This window comes from Artemia franciscana, chromosome 21 (genome assembly GCF_032884065.1).
Source record: "Artemia franciscana chromosome 21, ASM3288406v1, whole genome shotgun sequence".
NCBI lineage: Eukaryota > Metazoa > Arthropoda > Branchiopoda > Anostraca > Artemiidae > Artemia > Artemia franciscana.
Genome location: NC_088883.1, coordinates 1,425,322 through 1,442,274, shown reverse-complemented (window position 1 = coordinate 1,442,274; position 16,953 = coordinate 1,425,322).

Below are 16,953 nucleotides of genomic sequence, written 5' to 3'. Positions count from 1 at the left end.
TAGTTTGATCTGCTTCTTTATATTGAATGACATTGCTGCTTGTCTTCTAACCGCATACAATGTGAGCCTCTTCTTGATACTATGGCGTCACCATAGGTTCGATGCGACCTCCCTGAGAAATATAGGAATTCTTCCGTAAAGTTTCAACCTATTTAGACCTTTTTTTTGCCAGAAATGTCAATATGCCAGTTTTAGAAAAACAATACTATATAGCTGATTTCGAGGCCAGACCCTGGCACTTGGCACGTGGCAGGCTTGTATATACCGATTTTAGTTGTTGCTTGTCTTCTAACTGCAGATAATTTGATTATCATCTTGACGTTATGACTTCAGGTTAGGCTTGGCGCAGCCACCCTGAGAAAATACTAAAAAAACCACACAATTCTAACAAATAAGTTTTTAAAAATTAAGTTGCTCAATCAAAGTGAGTAATTATATATTGTTTATTCTTATGTTTTAAGTCATGAGGTATCAAATAAGCAATAACAATTGAATTTAGAAAGTCTGGCGTGAATTCAATTCCTCTTTCCCGTTAATGCTTAAAATAATCGTCCATTTATGGGTTTTGTTTTCTTGTGGAACTCGCTGTCATTCTCACTGTTACTTCTCTTCTATCCAAAGATTTCATTCATGATTCGGTGCATTCCTTGTGATACTGGCTGTCAAATGTCTTCCATCAGCAGATCTTGCTTGCGCGTCATTTTTTGTGCATCATTACCTTAGACTCTTATCCATGCCTATGCTGTTCGGATTCATTCGAAATCAGCTGTTCAAATGTCTATGCCCTCTGAAATATCTAAAATTAGCGTAATCATCGTTTTATTCTGTAGTTTCGATTAATACGGTAGCAAATCAGCAATTTTAGCTTAAATAAGAAATTATGTCATGAATTCAATTTTTCCTTCCCGCTTGACACTTTCCTTATCCAATTGTAATTTTCTTAAATATCTAAACTCCGTAATAGCATAGTTATTTTGCTATAATTTAGTTTTAAGTCATATTTTCGTTTGCAATTCTAAGTGATTTGTTGCTGTGACATATTTCTTGTCTTTTTCCTTAGCTGTTCAATTATTTGTCATTGTGTGTAATTTTCCAAATATCATAGATACCAAGTATTAATTCTTCCTTCTATGCTTTACAGACGCTAAAATAATACGTTCCTTATTGAAGTATAATTTTCTGCAAAGCAGTTTGTCATCTTGTGTAATTTTGCATGTGTCATAGGTAAAAATGATATGACAACTCTTTGGGTGGAAATGTTATTATTTATGCTTCTGAAAGTGCTCATAAATATGACACAACTCGTATGATTTTTTCCCAAAATTAAGGCTCTTATCAAATTTTCTCAAACTTGTTGCCTATCTTGATCTTTCTTTCACGCCAGGAAATGGCTGTTCCGTGTCTTTTTCTTTATTATTAATCCTCCTCCCATTAAATAGCAAAGAACTGACAGCTAGAGTTTAAAAACACCTTTCCCTTTGTATCTTTGTTTAAAAGAGACTAAATCTTGAAAAATTTAGAGAGAAAGTTTCTTTCATGCGTGAATAAGAGCAACTTGACTTAACTTGACTTAATGCTCCTTCCGAAATGCTTCCGGCGTCGAGAGTGATGCTACATGGTGCCTCCATTTGGACCGGTCTCTTGCAAGGATGTGGACATCCTCTTGAATATTTGCCATGACTAAGATGGCACCTGTCGTGTCCTTCCATCTGGTAGGGGGACGATCTCTTGGGCGTTTCCCGCCGTGCAGCACCGGATCAAAGTCAAAAATCGTTCGTGCGGGAGTGTCGGGGGGCATACGAAGGAGATTTCCGTACCAGCGTAGTGTTCATTGGGCGAGTTGGACTGAGAAGGGCGTTTGACCAGTTAACGCCAGGAGGTTCTCGTTGCTAACAAAATCTTGCGAGCGTAGTCCTTCAATGCGGCGAAGGTGTTTTGTTTGGGCTATATTTACGGTGCTAAGCACAGACTGAGTGGCCGGCCAAGTTTCGGCTCCGTAAAGAAGCACGGATCCCACCGAAGCATTGTTTATGCGCATCTTGGTCCTACGGCTAATAGAAGGTTTCCTCCAAAGGGCCACTTAGTCTTCCCACTACTGCTGAGGCTTTGGCAATTCGGTGCATTAGATCTTTAAGGATTGATCCGTCATTTGAGAGGATAGAGCCAAGGTATGTAAATTCCTCAACAATCTCAGCTGGCTTGTCATCGACCATTAGGACTGGCGGGGGACGCGGCGAATTATGGAGCTCAACAAACATCACTTTTGTCTTGTGCCAATTAATCGACAGCCCTATCTTTAAGGCTTCATCAGCAAGGATTTGTAGGGCTTCTGTGAGCTTCGACGGTGAATCAGAGACAAGAGCAAGGTCATCAGCATAATCAGCGTCTGAAAGTACTCTATCACCGTAATGCAACCCAAACTGTTGGCGGTTTATGGTTCGAGTCATAATGTAGTCGATGACACAATTAAATAGTTCTAAGGCAACAGCACAACCCTGACGGACTCCAGTATTGATTTCAAAAGATGAGCTGCGTCTGCCATTGACTTGCACGCAGCTCTCAGTCCCTTCGTGGAGCCGCTCGAAAAGGTTGCAGTACTTCGCTGGTAGTCCCTCTGTTTTCAATATGAGCCAGAGCGATTGCCGGTCGACAGAATCGAAAGCAGCCTTGAAATCCACAAAGGCAACATATGCTTTTTGTTGAAATTCTCGAGTCTTTTCTATCAGCTGCCGCATTGTGAGTATTTGCTCCACGGTGGACCTTCCTGGCATGAAGCCAGCCTTTTGAATTCTTCTTTGGCTTCTGAGGAAAGTGGTACAGCGGTCCAGGAGGGTCATAACGAAGAGCTTTCCGGGCACAGAGAGGAGTGTGATGCCGCGATAGTTGGAGCAGATTCTGCGACTGCCTTTCCGTTTCCAGAGAGGCAGAATGATGCCCGCTCGCCAGTCTTTTGGAATCCATTCTGTACGAAATACTATGGAAAACAGTACTTGGAGCCAGAGAAGGGTCGCTGCCCCACCATATTTCAGCAGTTCTGCAGGGATACCACAGACTCCTGGGGCTCGGTTGTTTTTCATCCGTTTCAGAGAATTCAAGATTTCTGTAGAGGTGAAGGGGTGGTGCACACGGGGCCTCAGGGGTGTTGGATGCAACTCGAAGAAGGTCAGGGTCGGGCTGGCTAAAATAGTCCAGGGTTAGAAGTGAAGAGAAGTGATCCTTCCAGGCGGACAGTTGAGCGCTCTCGTCAGTGATAATATTTCCATCATTAGATATGATAGGGCCTAGGGAGGATGGCTTTCCATCTGTAAGATCCCGAAGGTATTAGTATAAAGCGCATGTGTCACCCTTTCTGGCGGCCTCCTCGAGATCAGCGGCCTTTTTTTCGGTGAATAGCTTTCTGTCTCTGTGGGGGAATTTATTTCTTACGTCATTTAGACGTCTGTAGGTAACCATGTCCTTTGCTAGGCGTGCTTTGCGACGCTGTTCAATAATATCTAGAGTTTCCTGCGATATCCAGGACTTTTTTCTGGGCTTCAGACGACCAATAGTACTTTCGGCCGAAAGCAATACGCTGCCCTTGAATAGTTTCCATGCTTCTTCAGATTCTGAAATCTGACCAAGACAGTCGAAACGGTTTGAGATGGAGACAGCATAGACCTGGCGCGTGTTGGAGTTTGTGAGATTGTTCAGGTCTAATTTGGGAGGACGGTGGTCACTTTTCTGGGCTTATAGGCGTAGTCTCAGGTTAGAAACAACAAGCCTGTGGTCGGTATTTCCCAATTCTGCACTTCTGTAAGTTCGGCAATTAGTTATAGAGGAACGCCAGCGTCGGGACACGATTATGTAGTCTAACACCTATCTTGTTCGTCCGTCATTGCTATACCAGGTATATTTGTGAACTTCTTTCCTTTGAAAAAGGGTGTTTGTGATCACGAGATTGTGCATGTTGCACAGCTGAAGGAGCCTTAGCCCATTGTCGTTCAAGCAGTCGGGTGTTACAGGTCCTAGAACACTGTTCCAAACACCGTCTGCATCTCTGACAGTGCCGTTGAAGTCGCCAAGAAGGGTTAAAACATCATGAGGGGATACTTCTGCTAGGATGCTAGACAGCTGGGCGTAAAAACGATCTTTCACCTCATGTGAGGTTTGGTTTGTTGGGGCGTAGCAGAAAATGATGGTCCATTTTCCATGTTTGTGCTGAATTTGCGCTGTTATTATCCTGTCTGAAATTTGCTCGTAAGAAAGGAGGCACCTCCTGGTCCGAGAGTCTAGCACAAGTGCGACTCCATTAGTTTTGGTTCTCTGGTCACCCGACCAGATTAGGTGATAGCCTTCACCGATGTCTTCAGAGTCGTTTCCTATAAGGCGAGCTTCAGTTACGCCTGCTACAGCCACGCCAAAACGCTTGAGTTCTAGCGCAAGCATTGACTTTGCTCCAGGGAAGTTAAGGGTCAGAACGTTCCAGGTGGCCAGGCGAAGACCACCTTGATCAATAAGGTTTAAACGATGGTCGAATTGCGGTCTGGGGACATGCTGAAGTCTTGAAGGGTAAAAAGAAGATCGATCCTCCGAGGCAATAACATCACTATTCGTTGCAATTAGGTTCGGGTGGAGGGTCGCAAGCCCAACCGACCCTAGGCCTGGGACCTGATTAGCTAGCGTCTAACTATTGAGTGTCCCTGGGGTTGGCTCCACCCACCTTGTGAGGTCAAGGCCACCCTTTACGTGGAGCATTTAGTTAGGGGTCCCCCCATATCCAGTGGTACGTGGTCAGCAGACCAAGGTCTGCTTCATTCCGGACGAGCTCCACCCACCACCAAGAATAAAAGCAAGGGTGGTACACATTTTAGGGGAGTGGGTACACCGGAGATGATTGCTGTGTCTGAAATTCAGTGCATTGAGTGAAGCTTGTTGCCTGGTACAGTTATTTTTAGAGGGTATTACACTGAAGCTTCCTTTTAAATCTTGTTTCTCTTCTTGCACTTTTGCTTGCTAGTTGAGTTTGATTAAAAACCAAAGTTGAGAAAAGTCCAAAAACGTCTATGCATTATGTCCCAAAAAAGCCTCTAGATTGTAACCTGTCAAGCCATCTTCGAGTAAAAGAAAGAAGATCAAAGTAATGCATCTAGAAAACAAAAGCGTGTTAAAATACGAGACAATTATTCATTTTGGGGCACTTTTTTTTTCAATTTCTGCTCAGAAGAAAAGGAGGAGAAGGATTCCTTAGAACCAATCCAAGGATATTCATAGCCTATTGGTTGCTTTTTAGAGAAAATTTTCCATGACATTTTTTTTTAGAATTTTCAACTCGATATTTTTAAATCATTTATTTTAATTGAAGAATTTTTTTAACTCGGTATGCAAGGGTTCGTCTTGTAACATTTTCAGAAGAAGTATGGTACCCTCAGTAATATCTGCCATATTTTATGTTCAAAAATATCAATATCGAAGCCCCACGACTTCAAATAAATTTATTCATTCATTGCTAATGGTTTAAAGAAGAAATATGAAAATGTATATGCTAATCCATTTGAGAATGAAAGAGGTTGCCTCAATGAGGATTTACGAGAGGTTCTCTGTTTTAAAGATCGTATTATTGAAGCATAAAATTTCAGTGGCAAGGATCACGGAATCTATACAGACTGTGCACCCGGCTTCTCATCTGAAAATTGTATATATCTTTACGTATTCATCGAGACAATTGTATATTTCTTTGTCGAAACATCAAGACTCGGTAATAGTAATGTCTCCCTTCCACGCATTCTTGAACGAACCAGTCACGAACACATTCAGTACTACGATATAAAGCACCTTCAATATATTCCATTCAACACTTAGTATTTGTAGCTCTGTCAGTTAACATTAAGAAGTGAATTGGATGATCCTCTAGCAATAAAAAAAGGTTTGGATTTGATAACATGTCATTTTCGACGCATTCAGTGACCCATTTCGACCCATTCATGGCTAATAGAAAAATTAAATACTTTTGTTTGTCCTGGTATTGATTGCTATGTTGTTACTATTGGACTAGGACAATTGGGTCATGGAATGGACTATTACAGGGGTCGTTCGTCAATTTCAGGTTACGGTCTCGGCAATTGGTTTTGCTAAGTTTCTTCGCTCTGCATTACCCCTGGCTACGAAGTATATTGTGCCGGTTGCCACGGATTTTGGAACCTCTACACTCCACGATTGCAGCTCTGGGAAGGATTTAAAAAAAAGAAGATCTCAGGTTTGGCTCGCAATCCCTCTTTGAGCGATTGAAGTCATGACAAAGCAGAAAAGATTTCAAGATGGAAGAAACATCTCATCATTCATAAGTCTCAACTTATGCCGGAGGTGTAAAACATTGCTTTTGTCAAAGAAAAAAAAGAAACCAAGAGTAAAAATTATAAGATGGAAAAGGGATTTCTTTTCCTGTATATCTCATATTTACCACATAAAGAATCTCATCCTTCAGTCAATTCATCTCTAAATCTTTTCAATGTGGAAAATTTTGATGTGTGTAAAACATGGCTACTAGAAATAATTTTATCCACAACAACTGCTCTCTGAAAACGTACATTTACAAATTGATTCAGAGAAGATTATTTCATAGAGTTGCTTCCACACTTATTACATGTCATTGTCAGAAAATCTAACAATAAAGATCCAAGTGCAGCCAAGTGGTTATCCTATGAAAATTGTGTACTACACAATTTTTTTTTAACAAATCAGTGTCTAGATAAATGGAACGTTGGTGAGCACGAGCAACAATCTTTCAAATTAGGCAAGTTACATAAAATCTATGCTGATGACTCCAATGTCCTGTAAGCTGTTGGCGTCCTGTAAGCGTCTTATATATGAATATAAGACGGACACTGACACTATCAAAACACTTAGAGATGTAACAACTAAAGATATAAAATTGTTTTGGAAAATAAATTATGAAATATGTAATATACCTCAATAAGGTTGCCTCAATAAGGTTGCCTCTAACGTTTAGATTGAAATAAAGCTACAACTTGCCCTGCCCAATTTTATTTTGCAAATAATACTTGGCACTATGCCTGATACAACAGTCTCTCCCGCCTCGGCAATACTTCAAGTACAAAAATAACAAGTTGTAATAAAAATAACAAGAAAAAATATCAAACTGCTCTTTCCTCATACAATCATAAATCAACGAAATATTCTTATGGGTACACGTTCCTACACCGATTTATCATTATGGGGGTAAGTACAGTTCCGTATCATTTATAACAAGCTTTTTTTCATATATGTATTTTATAACAAGCTTTTTTTCATATATGTATTTTGCCATTGTTCTTAAACACGAGCTTATTGTATAGTCATTTATCAGTTGTGAAATTCCTTCAAAACTTATTTTGGCATTCATAAAAAGTGCTAGTAACGTTGGATCACTAACAAATTCTCCGAATAAATTTGAAATGTTGGGATTTTCAGCCCTTGTATGTAAAGCAAGTGGAATTCTACTCTACGATTTATCCTCTGATAAATCTCACAGGATCTTTTTGAATTGACAATGCATCCCCTAAATTGAGACTCACAATTATTTGGAACTGGCATAACCGAAGAAATGTTTATAAAAATTCATGGTATCATTTTATTGGATTTGTCCCATACTCAAGATATGTATATTGTCCGAACGGGCACAGTAAGTTTAGCTTGTTTACCTTTCCCAAACCATTGAAAGAGAGTTTAGCATTAATCCCACTAAATCAATTTGAAACTTATGGGGAAATTACTCCTGATGGCAGTGTTCTATTAGACTCGGCACCATGATTACAAATTAAATATTTGATGCTTTAAATTTGGATCCTTGTATGTCCAAATACAAATCGCGTTGCATACCTTTGTATTTCCTCTATCATATTCAAAACGTTAACAATAACACTATCATTCTTAATAGTAGCTCATCAACTGTAAAGACGGAACGTTGGTTATGCATCTTTCAAACAGCGAAGGATATTAAATTATTTTTTCCTCTTGGCCTACCGTATGCTTTCTAGACGCCTCAAATTAAAATTTTCTGGGGTAAAGTGAAAGTCTATTATCCAAAATTGGTAGCGAGTACAAGATTTATCGACCGAAGCACTATTAGTGGATAAAAGGTTTTCATGCACTATTATATTTTATTTTTCAATGTCATGGATATACTTAAGTGAATTTTTTAGCATTTATGGTGAAGATCCTAGATTGATCAACTTTCCAGTTGAAAACACTCTTTCCTAACTGTATAATACAAATTTTAGTGCTCTAAGAGTAAAACACTAAAAATATTTGTGAAATGGTTTATTAGTAAACTTTGTATGCATAAAACTCTGTCCTTTAGGTTTCTTCTTCCATGTATAAGTAACCGTCGTTAATGATTAAGTGGGGGTAGCTCGTCAAGAGTCAATGTATTCATCTTGGTATGCAAAGTAAGGATTACATTTTCTACAATATAAGGTAATTTAATTGTTATTATATCTTTTCGTGAAGTCAAGAAGACTAATTTTTTTTTGGTATAAAATTCACGTGTTGCGATTTGCTTATTTGAAGCAATGTTGCATACAAAATTTTCATATGAAGAATCTCTTTTTGTAAGCCAAATAAAAATCAGTAGGTTTATAATCATAGTAGCCCGTACCTTCACAGCGATGTCGAAAAAACCAGACTCTTATTATTCCAGCAATTGAAGCGTAGACATAAGATCTTTACGATATACAAAGGTCTTTGTAGAATAAGATCTTTCCGTAGACTAAGATCTGAGACATAAGATCTTTCTATATATCAAGTTTCATTAAGATCCGACCAACCCTTCGTAAGATAAAGATACCTCAATTTTAATGTTTTCCAAGATTTCTGGTTCCCCCTCGAACTTCCCCACAATATCACTGGATCTGGTCGGGATTTAAAATACGAGCCCTGAATTACACGATCCTTCTAATTATCAAATTTCATTAAGATCTAATCAACCGTTCGTAAGTTACAATTACCTCATTTTCTCTAATTGTTCCAAATTTCCCTCCCCCCATCCCTCCCAAAGAGAGTGGATTTGTTCCAGTTATGTCAGTGACACACCTTGGACTTTTTCCTATTCTTCCTACCAAGTTTCATCCTGATCTCTCCATTCTAAGCGTTTCCCAAGATTTCCGGTTCCCTCCCAACTCCCCCCAATGACACTTGATCCAATCCAAGATTTGAAATAAGAGATCTGAGTTACCAGGTCCTTCTAAATATGAAGATTCATTAAGATCCGATCACTCCTTCGTAAATAAAAAATACTTCATTTTTTCTAATTTGTTAGGATTAACTCTCCCCCCAACTCCCCCAAAGAGAGTGTATCCGTTCCGGTTATGTTAATCACGTATCAAGGCTTGTGCTTATTTTCCCACCAACTTTCATCCTGATCCCTCCACTCTAAGTGTTCTTCAAGATTTTAGGTTTCCCTCTCCAACTCCCAAGGGCGTCACTAGCCTTTCACTTTTGGGGGGGACGGCTGAGATGTGCCAACGAATTTTGGGTAAGTGCCGAAAAAAAAATTCTCCAGATGTCGTTACCCTTTGATGAAATTTAAATTCGAAAAAAAACACATCATATATTATAGTTTAAAACAATTAAAAAAGATGAGACACATGATCAAACCTGTACGAATGAATCAGCTACACTTTAAGCCGATGCTGCTTTACAACTTTCCACTTGTCTACAAGAGGGTTGAGATCGATCTTGGTCAGCTTGTCTTTTTCTGATATCATAAGCATGAGATGGCTAAATCTTACGTATCCCATTGTTAACCTCAATCTATGCTACACGATCTTCATTTTACTGAGCATTCGATCACCTTCGGCCGATGTTACCAGAATCGTTTTTGTAAATATGGATGCTCTCTACACTAAGGGCAATCCTCTTCTATTCTTCTTCGATAGAGAGAATAGCTGGGGAAGCTCAACTGTGCTTTCCGACTGCCTGTTGTTTTCACGCTTTCAAACTTCTGCAAAAATTTCCATTTCAGACTGGAACTCTTGGACAGATGTATATGCTCTTGGGAACGCGGCACTGAAAGCCTGACACTGAGAAGGTTCAAGGTTCACGAGGCAATCAAGGATAGGTAGAGCCAGCTCCTTTGTTTCTACGAATCCTAGGGACAACTCTTCACCTACGAATATTAAAATTTTCTTAAACTCAGTAGCATAAAATGCGGCAAGCAGCATCTGCAACATTTCACTTGTTCTGTCACCATCGGCTTATCTTCGAGCAAGCCGTGACAGACGATGGCATCGTCTATATTCCCTCTCCAACCAAGATTAGAATCCTTTGTCAGTCATGGAACCATCATCGTCCTTTTTCCATAAATTAATTGCTCGGCCATACTGACAGATGCCGTTACTTGACCAGCGAGTTCACTCTCGTTGCTCATGGATTGTTTGACGACAATCACCGTGGCTTTCATCAAGTTGCATGCACTGACGATATCCAGCTCTACTGCTTGAATTTCACGAATCAGGGATGTTGTTCAAGAAAGAAATGCCCTCATGACCATCAGCTGTGCTATGAATTCGAATCTAGTAACGGCACTAAGAAGCCCGTCGAACTTTGACTTGGTGTCTGTATCAAGGGTGTTTGAATTTGCCGTTTCTCTCAGCAGTCCAACAGCTTCTGGCAGAACACTACAAAGCGCTGCAAGTGACTCAGATCTTGCAGATAACCTTGTTTCTGACATTCGCTTTAGATGAAGCTTGCCTTCAACTTCTTCTACAGCCTTGTGGTACAGATTGAAGCGCTAGGATCCCCCGGTGAAAAATTTTTAGGTTTGCTGCAAGAAACTAAACATGTTGTGGTTCAAGGAGCTTGATTCACAGCAATGCTCCACTATAATGCTCCCTCTGTGGGCGAGCCACCTGAGATACGGAATATTTCTTCCGAGTTTCATGGAAATGTGAGTCTCTGCTCCCTCAAAACGGCCACTCGTGTTGCTTCCAAAATCGTAGCATTGAAATGCCGGTTTGTCTTCATTGATACCAAGCTTCCTTATAACTTGCAGAATTTTTTCGGAAAGAAAGTATGGAGGGACCTTTACATCTCCAGGACCAGACGAAATGTTGCCACAGTTCGTGAAGTCGCTCCCCAAACTGTGGATCATGTACTGCTGGAATTAGATAATGGTGTATGGAGGGAGGGAAAATTTCCTGATGTTTGGAAGCATGGTGAAGTAGTAATACTATCAAAGCCTGCCAAAGACCTATCAAAGATTGAAAACTACAGATATATTACCCTTCTCCCTGTTTTGGGGAAAGTCATGGAAAGGATGGTGAAGAAGAGACTGGAAGCTGTGATACAACAGAAGAAAATTTTGAAAGACATTCAGTGTGGTTTCAGAAAAAAATAGAAGTGCAGAAGACAGTCTTATGTGCCTCAAACAGGAGGCATTATATGCTTTTCAAAACGGATGGATTTTAGCACCGATTTTAATTGGCATTGAAGGTGATTTTGATAATATGCTTCATAGAAAAATGGTTGGAGGCCTAGTAACAGTTGACTTCAAAGGCCAAATGTTAGCATTTTTAAATGATTATTTAATAAGAGGAAAAGTTAAAGTGCGAGTTGGTGGAATAATTTCAAATATAACAGTGTTTCCTGAAAGAGGAATCCTTCAAGCATCAGCATTGGGGCCTGATATGTACAACATAGGATCATAAGATATTCCTATCAACATGAAGGATGATGGAGGAGCTATTTTTGCAGATGACAATACTGCGTGGGTGATGGCGAGTGACACCTACCATATAAAGACCCTAATAACCCAGGTCATTGCAAAATTAGGAAAATGGTCCAAAGAAGCTGACTTAAAGTCTTCTGCAACAAAGACGAAGGGAATTGTTATCACTAGGAAAAGAATTGGAACCCTTCCAGATCTGTACTTAAGTGGTCGCCCAGTTGAATATGTTAGCGAAACAAAAATACTAGGTGTAGTGGTTGACAATAAATATACCTGGAAACCCCATGTGATGTATCTTAAATCAAAATGTTTGAAAAGACTCAATGTTATGAAGAGCTTAGCCTATATGGTTGGAAGATTACCAGCAGAACTTTTGATTCAGTATTATATCAAATATGTATTGCCTAAAATGGATTATTGCTCAACAATTTATTGCACAGCTTGTCATTCTACCATTGCAAGATTAGATGTAATCCAAAACTCAGCCATAAGAATTGTATTTGGAGCAAGAAAAACAACACCTGTTAGTTTCCTTCTATCAGAAAGTGGTCTAGCAGACCTTGAAACACGAAGAAAGATCAGATTTTTAAAGTATGTACAGAGGATTTGGTCTTTAGAAAATAACCACCCAGTTAAGTCAAAAATCATTAAACCTGGTCGCCAAGCAACTGCCAGCAAATCTAAAGCAAGAAATCAATCTAATTGCCTTGAAGCAGCATTAGAAATTTGTAGAAGCTATGGAATTGATATAGTACCTTCCAAAATGTTAAGAGTAGGTGAAATAGGTGTCCCTCCACCATGGGAGGGAAACAGGATCAGTTCAAGATTAGAATTCAATATGGACCAAGATACCTCAGTGGACATGGCATTCTGCATTATGGTGGACAAAGAGTACAAGGGATACCTTCCATTATTCACTGACGGATCGAAAGTAAATGAAATGAAGCATGTAGGAGCAGCATTTTGGTGCCCTTTCAAAACGGTGTCCAAAAATTTAAATTACCTCCAGAGAGCAATGTATTTCTGGCAGAAGTTTACGCTATTAAAAAGGTGCTGAAGTTCTTTGAGGAACCTGTTGAAGAGGACACGGTGATCATTTGCTCTGTTTCAAAAAGTGCGATTCAAGGCAGTTTTAAATTCTAATACTATGACAAAACCAAATAGAGCTGTCTTTATATGCTACATTAAACTAAAAGACATAAAACAAGAAGAAAGTAGTTATTTGGTGGACTCCCGCCCACATTGGGATTTCTGGAAATGAAATAGCAGATTTCAAGGCCAAATCCGCAGTTGAGTCAGGAACACTAGTAACCGGCATGGACACTCCTTACGAAGTTATGATATTTGATAAAATGATTAAAGAGATTGATTATCAGGGATTTTAAAGTGAATAGAGATTTGACTGGGAATCTTTTTGTGACAATGAAAAAACAAAGAAATATAGAAACAAAGGTGTATAAAGAACTCAATAGATATGTAGCAAAGAAACTGTTTCGGCTCGACCACTCCTTTTCTTTGCTTTTGAGTACCTTTGTCAATAAAATAATGGATGCGTTCTAAGACATTATATTTTGAAAGAAACTTTTCTATATTTTTTCCCGTTTCTATAGGAGCCATTTGCGTTGTTGTCCAGACGCTTAGATTATCAATTCATCTTATATTGCAAGCTTACCTCACAATGACGATATCAAAGAACAATCGAAAATATTACAACTCACCAAATGGAACAGGCGACGAGTGAGTAATATTAAATTTCACTATGATCGCCACTGATTGGCCAACGGATATCAACGTTTAGCGACAATCTCGACCTCGACAAACTTTCCCAATGCCTTGCACAAGCGGCAGTGAACCACTTGATCTCCCATTGCGTTAAACTACGTCGACAGTAAACCCGGTCTTAATAAATTTGTTTTAGACAAAATTGTAGGGGTGCTGTTCCACTTTCTCCTTTTGGCACTGCCGCCCCTCCCTAATTAAGGCTCACCTAAATACCCTTAGCCTGAGAAATAGTGGAAGTTGCAAGACTAGCAATCATAGGATTATTACTATTAGCATGCATAGATAGATAGGTATTTATTGCAACAAAAGCCACTTTGGGCAATGGCAAAAAACAAATAACACAAAATAATAGCACATGATACTAACACTCATTGCCAAACATGATATATAGTAGTAACAATGAAAAAGTATAACATCTGTGAAACAAAAACAAATATAATAAGGCACATTATACCATAAAACTAATATAAAATGTCGCCGATATATCGTAAATGCTATATGACTTTTCATCTTCAACATTTTCTTTGTCACACCCATCACCCTCACCCCTTGCGAAAATCTCTCTCTGCTGCATGGCTACACGGACTTATCTCCCTACGTTCTTTATATCCACTTTACAATTACTTTTTTAAATTCCCACCATCCAACCCCTCCCTTTTATCCAAATTCAAAAAAAATTCTACCCTCAAATACTTCAACTCCTTACAATTGCACATAAAGTATGAAGGCACTGCGGAGTCATTCTGGAACACCCTAAAAGAAGCCAATAACCAGACAGCACTAGAAACACTTGAACACAAGTACTTCAACTCCTCAAAGTTGCACAGAAAGTACTTTGAATCTTCATTCTCGCCACATTTTGGGCTAAAAATAGTATTTTTGGTTGAAAAACTCAGGTTCAATATGTAACGAAATCTTAATTAAACTATCCCAAAAGAATTTCAAGAAAGAGTAAAGTAATAAAAGTTACAAAAATTAACAGTGCACTTATTAGGGCTAGACCACTCCTAGAGTTCAAGTTGTGGATGTTCAGTCTATAGCACCTTCACTTTACTGTAGTCAAAATTGAGGCAAATGGTCAAAGAATAATATTGAACAATTTGTTTTCAAACACGATCCTTACAAAAAAAAATCCACCAAATACCCCATCATGGGGTAATTTAGACGTATACTTCAAACTCCTCGCTGCTTCCTACCCTTGCTCATAAAAAAATTAATACTGATAAATGTAGCTCTAAGTTAAAAATAATAACAAAAATCATTAATAGATAGAACAAAATTCAGTTTCTACAACATCCTACAAGCTGTTGCCAAAGATATCCCCAGCCAAGATGTCGTTTTCTTTGTTGGCGACTTCAATGCCAAAGTTGGGAGCGACAAATCCTACTGTCCTTAAGTTTTCAGCAGTCAAGGTCTCGCCAAATTCAACGAGAATAGATCACTGTTAGTTGACTTTGCTCTAACAAATGACCTCATCATCGTTTGAACTCTTTTTCAACATAAAACCATCCACAAATACTCACGGAACTCACCGGATGGTCAAGCTTATAATCAGATAGACCATATCCTGATGAACAAAAAGTGGAAGCCGAGTCTCCAGGATGTTAGGGCCCACAGAGGAGGAGATGTCGCCTCAGACCATGCCTTGATGATCGCAAAAGTGTCCCTCAAGCTGAAATCTACATAGAAGTCAGAATCCAAAGAAAAGCCCGTCTACGATTCAGAAAAACTATCAAGTGCAACAGTTCGTCACAACTTTGATATTCAGTTTACAAACAGGTTTGAGAGCTTGACCGTAGATTTCAACAGTGAAAGAACTGTGGAGTCATTCTGGAACATCTTAAAGAAGCCTAAAATCAGATAGCACTAGAAACGCTTGGACACAAAGTAAGACCCAAAAATGAATGGTTATTCGATAAGACTTGGATCCTCATTGAAGAGCGTCAGAAATTAAAACAACGTCTCCTAAACGGTGAAGATGACTGCAATAAAGTATTGAGAAATCATTTATACTGACATCAAGACAAGCTAGTGAAGAGCGTAAGGGGAAATAAACGAGACTTTCTAGAAAAGAAGGCAGCTACGGCAGAAGAAGCAGCCAAAGGCGACGATTCTAGAGCTTTTTACTAAATTACCAATGAAATCATCGGGAAACAACGTAACATAAACGGGCCAGTTAAAGATGAAAATGGCAAGGTGGTCACATGTCCAGATGAAATCTCTAAAGTTTGGGCCGTAAATTTTGAGAAAGTCATCAACAGAACTAGTCTTCCGAACATAGCAGACATCTCCAAAACCCCTTTCCTTGACTTCAAAAACAATACAGAAGAGCCATCGACTGAAGAAATAGTTCAAGCCGCTCGCAAGATGAACAACAGTACAGCACCAGGAAGCGACAAGATATCAGCAGAAATGATCAAAACCTCTGTAGGTACTTGCATAACGGTATGGATCGCAGTCTTTGGATGCATCTAGAAATCAGAGAAAGTCCCAGAAGAATGAAGAAAAAGCAAACTCATCAAGCTTTTCAAAAAACGAGATGCATTGATGTGCGATAACTGGAGTGGAATCAGCTTCCTTTCTATCCTGGGAAAACTAGTGTCAAAGATAATCCTCCGTCGTATCCAGACAGCGCTAGATAAGCACTTGAGAGACGAACATCCTGGCTTCCCCCCATCGTCATTGTGGATTTCAAATTAACCTTTGACTCAATACACCGAGTCTCTGTGGAAAATCCTCAGGCACTACGGCATTCCAGATAAACTGACATCCCTGACCATTGCGATGTACGAAAACACGGGGTGTTGCGTTCGAACCCATGAAGGAAATACAAGGTATTTCAGCATCATTTCTGGGGTCAAACAGGGACGTGTCCTCTCCCCCCCCCCTGCTTTTTGTCCTGGCAATCGATTAGGCGCTCCGAGATTGCAAAGGGTTTGGGATCCAAATATGTGTAAATAAATAACTAGCAGATCTTGATTTTGACGACAACATTACCCTGATTGAGGCAAACAAGGAAAGTTTCCAGGAGCTTCTCGATGTCATACAAGAGAAAGCAAGTCTTTAGGGACTGAAGATTAGTTCAGACAAGACAAAACGCATGGCAACAAGCGACTCACCACTTAGCATAAAGTGCGGGGACAACTCAGTAGAGGAGGTAGTGGAATTAAGATACATCGGAAGTACAGTCAAACAAACTGGATAAAGCAAAAAGGAGGTACAGTCTAGGATTGGACAAGCTAGTGGAGCTTTCAATCGACTAAAACAAGTTTGGCGATCGAAAAACAACTCTCTGAAGCAGAAATTGAAGCTGTTCAACAGTAACGTCCTCTCTGCCCTCCTTTGTATCTGTGAAAACTGGAAACTGAACCAACAGAAAGAAAAGAGAATTCTCGCTTTCGAGAATAACTGTCTTTGCAGGATACTGAATATTAACTGGAGGGACCACATAACTAACCAGACAGTTCGCT